Raw genomic sequence first — 6,140 nt, 5'->3', positions numbered from 1 at the left:
ATCTGTGCCGTGCAGTCCAAAGCACTTATCTACACAGCACACATCCAGGGGGAGCCCTTCTACATTTTAGGACGGTGGGGCTTTGCGCCGATCCTATATCTTTCCTGCTTGTGCAAATCCCATATTGTCATCAATCCATCAAAAAGGGGGAGATTGTAAGGGCATATTTATCCCTAAGATGTTTTGGTGATTGATGACAATGCTTTTGCGGACTAATCGTGTGTGTTGAGTTCTTTCAGAGATTCATCCTTTGGCACGAGATGATTACTTCCCCTCGGTGTTTTATTCAAGACGGTGTGGCTCCTTCATTTCTTTGCTGGTGGTCTAGTTTCGTAGGAGTCACCGTACTATCAAGAGGGTATCCGCTTTGGTAAGGCTAGGGTGGAATCAACACGTACACATCCTTATCACACCCGATGCTTCTTTCCGCTTCATTGGAGCTATCTTTCCTAAATCTGTGCCTGCCTGTCCTGTCCCAGCGGTAGTACCGCGGTCCTCAGCGGTAGTACCACCGAAGCTCGTCAAGCGGTAGTACCGCTCCCCAAGCGGTAGTACCGCTCCCTGAGCGGTAGTACCGCTTGCGAACTTCGGTCGTAGTACCGCAGTGGTTCCGAGCTACTACCGCCTCGATTCTGACCGCTATTTTTCGAGTCGGGTTTTACGGTACTAGTAACGGCAGTAGCGGCGATAGTACCGCTTATACTTCCGCGGTAGTACCGCTCGGGGGACAGGACCCTGCATCCCTCGTCAGCACGGCAGTACCGCTGGGAGGGAGCGGTAGTACCGCTTATCAGCGGTAGTACCGCCCTGCCCAAGCGGTAGTACCGCTCTGTGCGTGGCTGTTTGGTGGGTAACGGTTGGATTGTTTCCCCCACTATATAATGGTGTCTTCTTCCCCAAAGTTGACTCACCTCTTCCCCCAAAAGCTCCATTGTTGCTCCAAGCTCCATTTTCGCCCGATCTCTCTCCCTAGCCAATCAGACTTGTTGATTTGCTCGGGATTGTTGAGAAGGCCCCGATCTACACTTCCACCAAGATAAATTTGATTCCCCCCACTTTTTCCTAGCGGATCTTGTTATTCTTGGGTGTTGAGCACCCTAGACGGTTGAGGTCACCTCGAAGCCATACTCCATTGTGGTGAAGCTTCGTGGTGTTGTTGGGAGCCTCCAAGTGTTGTGGAGATAGCCCCAATCTTGTTTGTAAAGGTTCGTTCGCCGCTTTCAAGGGCACCAATAGTGGAATCACGGGGCATCTCGCATTGTGTGAGGGCGTGAGGAGATTACGGTGGCCCTAGTGGCTTCTTGGGGAGCATTGTGCCTCCACACCGCTCTAACGAAGACGTACTTCCCCTTAAAAGGAAGGAACTTCGGTAACACATCCTCGTCTTCACCGGCTTCACTCTTGGTTATTTCGTGCCTTTACTTTTGCAAGCTTACTTGTGTTGTATCTATTGCTTGCTTGTGTGCTAATTGTCATTGCATCATATAGGTTGTCCACTTAGTTGTATATCTAGACAACCTACTTTGTTGTAAGGTTTAATTTGTTAAAGAAAAGCTTAAAAATTGTTAGTTGCCTATTCACCCCCCTCTAGTCAACCGTATCCATCCTTTCAGCTTCGCAGTTGCTTCGCCCCGCACGAAAACCAGTCTGTTTCCTCCTCACACACGAGCAGAGCGGACCTGGCGGGATTTGTCGGAGTCAGCGTCACAGTGTCGCGAGCGGAGACGGCGAGGCTGAGTCGCGGGCGGCGGCGGTGCATGATCTGGCGGCGCGGCGAGCGGGCGTGATCTGTAAAACTGGTGGGCGGTGCCGTGGTGGTGCGCGATCCGGGCGGGCTCGACCTGCACGAGTAGCGGGGCTGGCGAGGTAAGTGTTGCAGTCGCCGCCGGCATCATAGGGACGTAGGCAGCTGACGCCTCTCGATGGAGGCAGTGGTGTTTTTTCTATCAGATTTGTCCCAGTCTGCTACTCTGGTATTCACGTCTTAGTTGTCAGCCGAGTGCTATTTTTCTGCTGCTCAGCTTGCCGAGGTTTTCCCTTGCTCTCCTAAATCCCCTATTACTCACAAATTTTCATGTTCAGTATGTGTTTTAGATTCATTTCTTGATCTATTTCCCTGCTCGCATGTATATCATCTATCGCACTTCAGTTTCACCTTCTTTGACTGCTACACTGAACGCATGTATATCACACTGGAGTACTTAAGATTCATGTATTTAAATATGTGTGGTCTGGTTATGTGTATCACATTTTACCATTTGAGTTTCACATTTGATTCCTTTCATTTTCAGTGTGATACAGAAATGGTTGGGGCTTTCCAATTTGGTGCTGAAATTTAAGCAGCCACTTCAGTTTAGTGCTATTCGGCACTGAGATGCAATGTAACCAATTACAAAGCTTTAATTCATGGTTGACGAATATCGCAGAATGGCGCATGTTGTGATTAATCAAGTCATCGGCTTTATATGTATTATTGGGTCATTTGTGTAGGGTTTAACATGCCCATGGGAGTCAATCACAAATTTTTCCCTTGCTCTCCTAAATCCCCTATTACTCACAAATTTTCATGTTCAGTATGTGTTTTAGATTCATTTCTTGATCTATTTCCCTGCTCGCATGTATATCATCTATCGCACTTCAGTTTCACCTTCTTTGACTGCTACACTGAACGCATGTATATCACACTGGAGTACTTAAGATTCATGTATTTAAATATGTGTGGTCTGGTTATGTGTATCACATTTTACCATTTGAGTTTCACATTTGATTCCTTTCATTTTCAGTGTGATACAGAAATGGTTGGGGCTTTCCAATTTGGTGCTGAAATTTAAGCAGCCACTTCAATTTAGTGCTATTCGGCACTGAGATGCAATGTAACCAATTACAAAGCTTTAATTCATGGTTGACGAATATCGCAGAATGGCGCATGTTGTGATTAATCAAGTCATCGGCTTTATATGTATTATTGGGTCATTTGTGTAGGGTTTAACATGCCCATGGGAGTCAATCATGTGATCATGTGGCTTTCGTGTTGTTCAGTTCACCACATTTGATGGATGTCCGGGAGTGGTTACGGCTAGATGGGTAATTTATTCATCCATTGTTCTTGCTCTTATTTGTTTCTTATGGTGTTGCTAAGTGTCCTCATAATTATTCGCTGGCAGGTTGGTCAAAGAGTTGACATCATGATTATTTGCTTATTTTAATATCAAACATTTTGAGGTATATTAATCATGGTAAGTTTCTTAGCCTCTTCACATTGCACACATAGTATCTTTTTCTTTCCTAGGAATATGATAAATCCATGGCTTAGGATAAACACTGATATGTTGAGATCCCTACTTTTACCGATATCCTACTTCTACTGATGTCACTTTCAACTGATATTTATTCATGGCTTAAGATGAACGGTACATTATACATTGCATATGAACCATAATTTTGCTGCAGCATTAGTTGATAATCGACAACAAAATACTTCTAAATCTGCTCAGCTTGATGAATGAGGAATATCTGTTGTCAAAGTATTTTATTAGGATCCACGCTCCCATGCTGATTTCAGGATCAGATGAAGGTGGAGCATGGCTAGCCTGCTTGTTTAGCATAGCTGCCAGGTGCATCAAAAAAATCGGGGGCACAGGGTCTCTAATGCGGATCCACGGTGTCGCCAACGAGCAAGGTAAATCCTCTTAGGTTGGTCACTTTGACTATGTACTGGATTTGGATATGATCCCACTCGCTCTGACTAACATATTTGAGAATTTCCCTCCCCACTTTGATTGGTTGCCCTTCTTGTTTTATCTCTAGATTTACATTTCTGATCGTCGTCGTGTTTGGATATCTACCGTTGAAGCAGAACATGGGTCTTCTTTTTGGTCGCGGGGCGCGTGCGTCCAGAACGTGCTGGATTCCCTTGTGTCGGCGCTGCTCAAGGACGAGAATCGCAAGTTAATCTATGTTGAGAAGGTAAGGAGACTGTCAGTGTTCACCAACAATCTGGACAACTTGGAGGTGGGGAATTGGGAGGTTGCAAAGCAATTTATTATGGTTACGTGAAAACTTAACCACTCTGTTGCTTTACAGCCATTTCATGTCTGTCAGAGTATTATAGGAACTCTGTTCCCTTTTTTTGCGAAAGATAGGAACTCTTTTCCCTGCTGTCTATTTGCAGAATTCTAGCTAGACCAGTAGTTCTACATCCAAATGGAATGGATGGTGTAATGTGTGTTCATTTTTGGGTTTGACGCTATGCTTTTTCTTCAGTAATCATCTATAAATGGCTAGTTGCAACCGTATTTTTAGAGATGGTGGAGGCAGCAGAACGACATTATTAAGGGTACGGTGAAGGGGCTTGTCAGCCCCGGACGGTTGGAATTCATGTAGGCTAGCTCTTTCAACAACTTTCTTGTCGCAATGGCAATCATGTCTCTGCTCTATATTTCAATGATGACATATTACTCCTTGTGATGCTAAAGAAATAGGGGCATGTGCATGCACGACGAGGCGACTGTGTGCTACATTGACATGATCGATCAAACTACACTGGGGCACAGGTTCATCAATGAGGAATTTAGTCAGATTCCGAGGATTGGTTGGCAGATTGATCCATTTGGGCACTCTACAGTTCAGGCTTACCCCCTCGGTGCAGAAGTAATTCACTGTGTCCATTTTATGTCAGCATTTCAGATTTTTTATGGTCACTGTTACTTCCGTTTACATCTCATTTGCATGATAAGATGAGTTTCACACTCAGGATGCTTACTTTTGTACCATTATGATAGGTTACCTGTCATCACTGGCTCTAGCTACTATGAACTTGCTAGTTACAGTAATACCTAAATGTTGAGATGTAGTACTGTTGGTTCATAGAGCATGGATAATAGGAATTCCAACGGCTATGCTCTCAAGAGTGTTTGACTGCACTTCTTGACCACCCAACATAACTAATGAATTTACACAACTCGGACACTTCACTGAATTTACACCTGCTGCAGTGTTTTGACAAACATGTCAAATTTGTCAGCGTAGAGATGGGTGGTAACATTTAGTTAAGAAAGGTGACTCGGTCCTATTAGGACTTGGGATGCATGACTACTGATTTCTGTACTAACCTTCCCTTGTCTACTTCTAGATCCGCGCACCATCTACTGGACGATACCCCCATATGGATTGTTTGATTTCTTCTCCTCTTTAGACTGCAGGTGCAAGATTCTGAATTATTAAATGGTAATAATCTCAACTTCCGAAGGGGAGCCTTGGCGCAGTGGTAAAGCTGCTGCCTTGTGACCATGAGGTCACGGGTTCAAGTCCTGGAAACAGCCTCTCTTCCCGGAAGGTTTGTTAGGAAACAAAGTCCACTCTTTCATGAAGTTCAGCATGATACACTTTAGTTAATATCTTTTGATGTATGCCACTTTAATTACTACATCTTGCTACCATGTTCTCTTGCTGATATTACTCTTTTGCTATTATACAGATTTTGATGCGCCTACACAGCCATGACAGTACATACAGAAATTCATTAACTATTTGTTGCAACATTCAGCCAAAATTTGCCCCAACGGGGTGATGGATACAATATTTTAGCCAAGTTTCTTCTTCAAAGTATGATAAATGATCTTGAAAAACTGGAACTGGTGTTACTTGCTGCCATTTATTTCTCACTGTCAAGGAGGAATCAGAGTCAAAGATAATCAACATCGACAGTAAGGTCTAATTGGGTAGAAGACGTCGCTGATGAACTAGCATGGCTAGATCGCAATCATGGCTTCTTCGATTCGTCTATAGTGTTATTTCGTTGTGTCACTTTTGTGTGTTCTGTATAATGCAAGGCTAAAAGTAATAATGCAATTATTATATCTTTTAACTACTATCATACCACTTTTGCCATCTGGACCATCTCTTTTTTCACTAAACTATGCATCCTGTAATACATAGACGTTAACAAGTGCGGTAGCTTGATTAGTGCGCACAATCCTGCCCCAGGAGACGCGCCTAGGGCGCGTCGTAGTTTTCTCCATCCAACGGGTCACTGTACCAGTGTTCTTCCTAATAGTTTATTATAAATAACCGAAATTTTAAGCCATCGATTGATATGCATTTGCGGGGATTATGATAGATATAGAAGCATCAAAATTGAA

The 6,140-nt window shown here is 43.9% G+C and overlaps 1 long non-coding RNA gene across 13 annotated transcripts; it reads left to right on the top strand.

The window, feature by feature from the left end:
- The first annotated feature begins 1,584 nt into the window (after positions 1-1,584).
- On the top strand, positions 1,585-5,875 carry LOC123045887 (uncharacterized). Of its 13 annotated transcripts, none has more exons than XR_006421648.1 (10): positions 1,585-2,381; positions 2,784-2,873; positions 2,983-3,084; positions 3,165-3,236; positions 3,563-3,679; positions 3,808-3,966; positions 4,264-4,379; positions 4,476-4,650; positions 5,195-5,335; positions 5,477-5,875. It is a non-coding gene; the product is annotated as an uncharacterized lncRNA (long non-coding RNA). The 13 variants fall into 13 exon arrangements; XR_006421649.1 differs by having other exon boundaries at positions 1,586-2,030; positions 2,292-2,873; XR_006421647.1 differs by having other exon boundaries at positions 1,585-2,873; positions 4,303-4,336.
- Positions 5,876-6,140: the final 265 nt, after the last annotated feature.

The sequence above is a fragment of the Triticum aestivum genome, chromosome 2B, assembly GCF_018294505.1.
Source record: "Triticum aestivum cultivar Chinese Spring chromosome 2B, IWGSC CS RefSeq v2.1, whole genome shotgun sequence".
Classification (NCBI taxonomy): domain Eukaryota; kingdom Viridiplantae; phylum Streptophyta; class Magnoliopsida; order Poales; family Poaceae; genus Triticum; species Triticum aestivum.
Note: the sequence above shows the minus strand (reverse complement) of the source record. Positions and strands in the feature narration are given on the sequence as shown.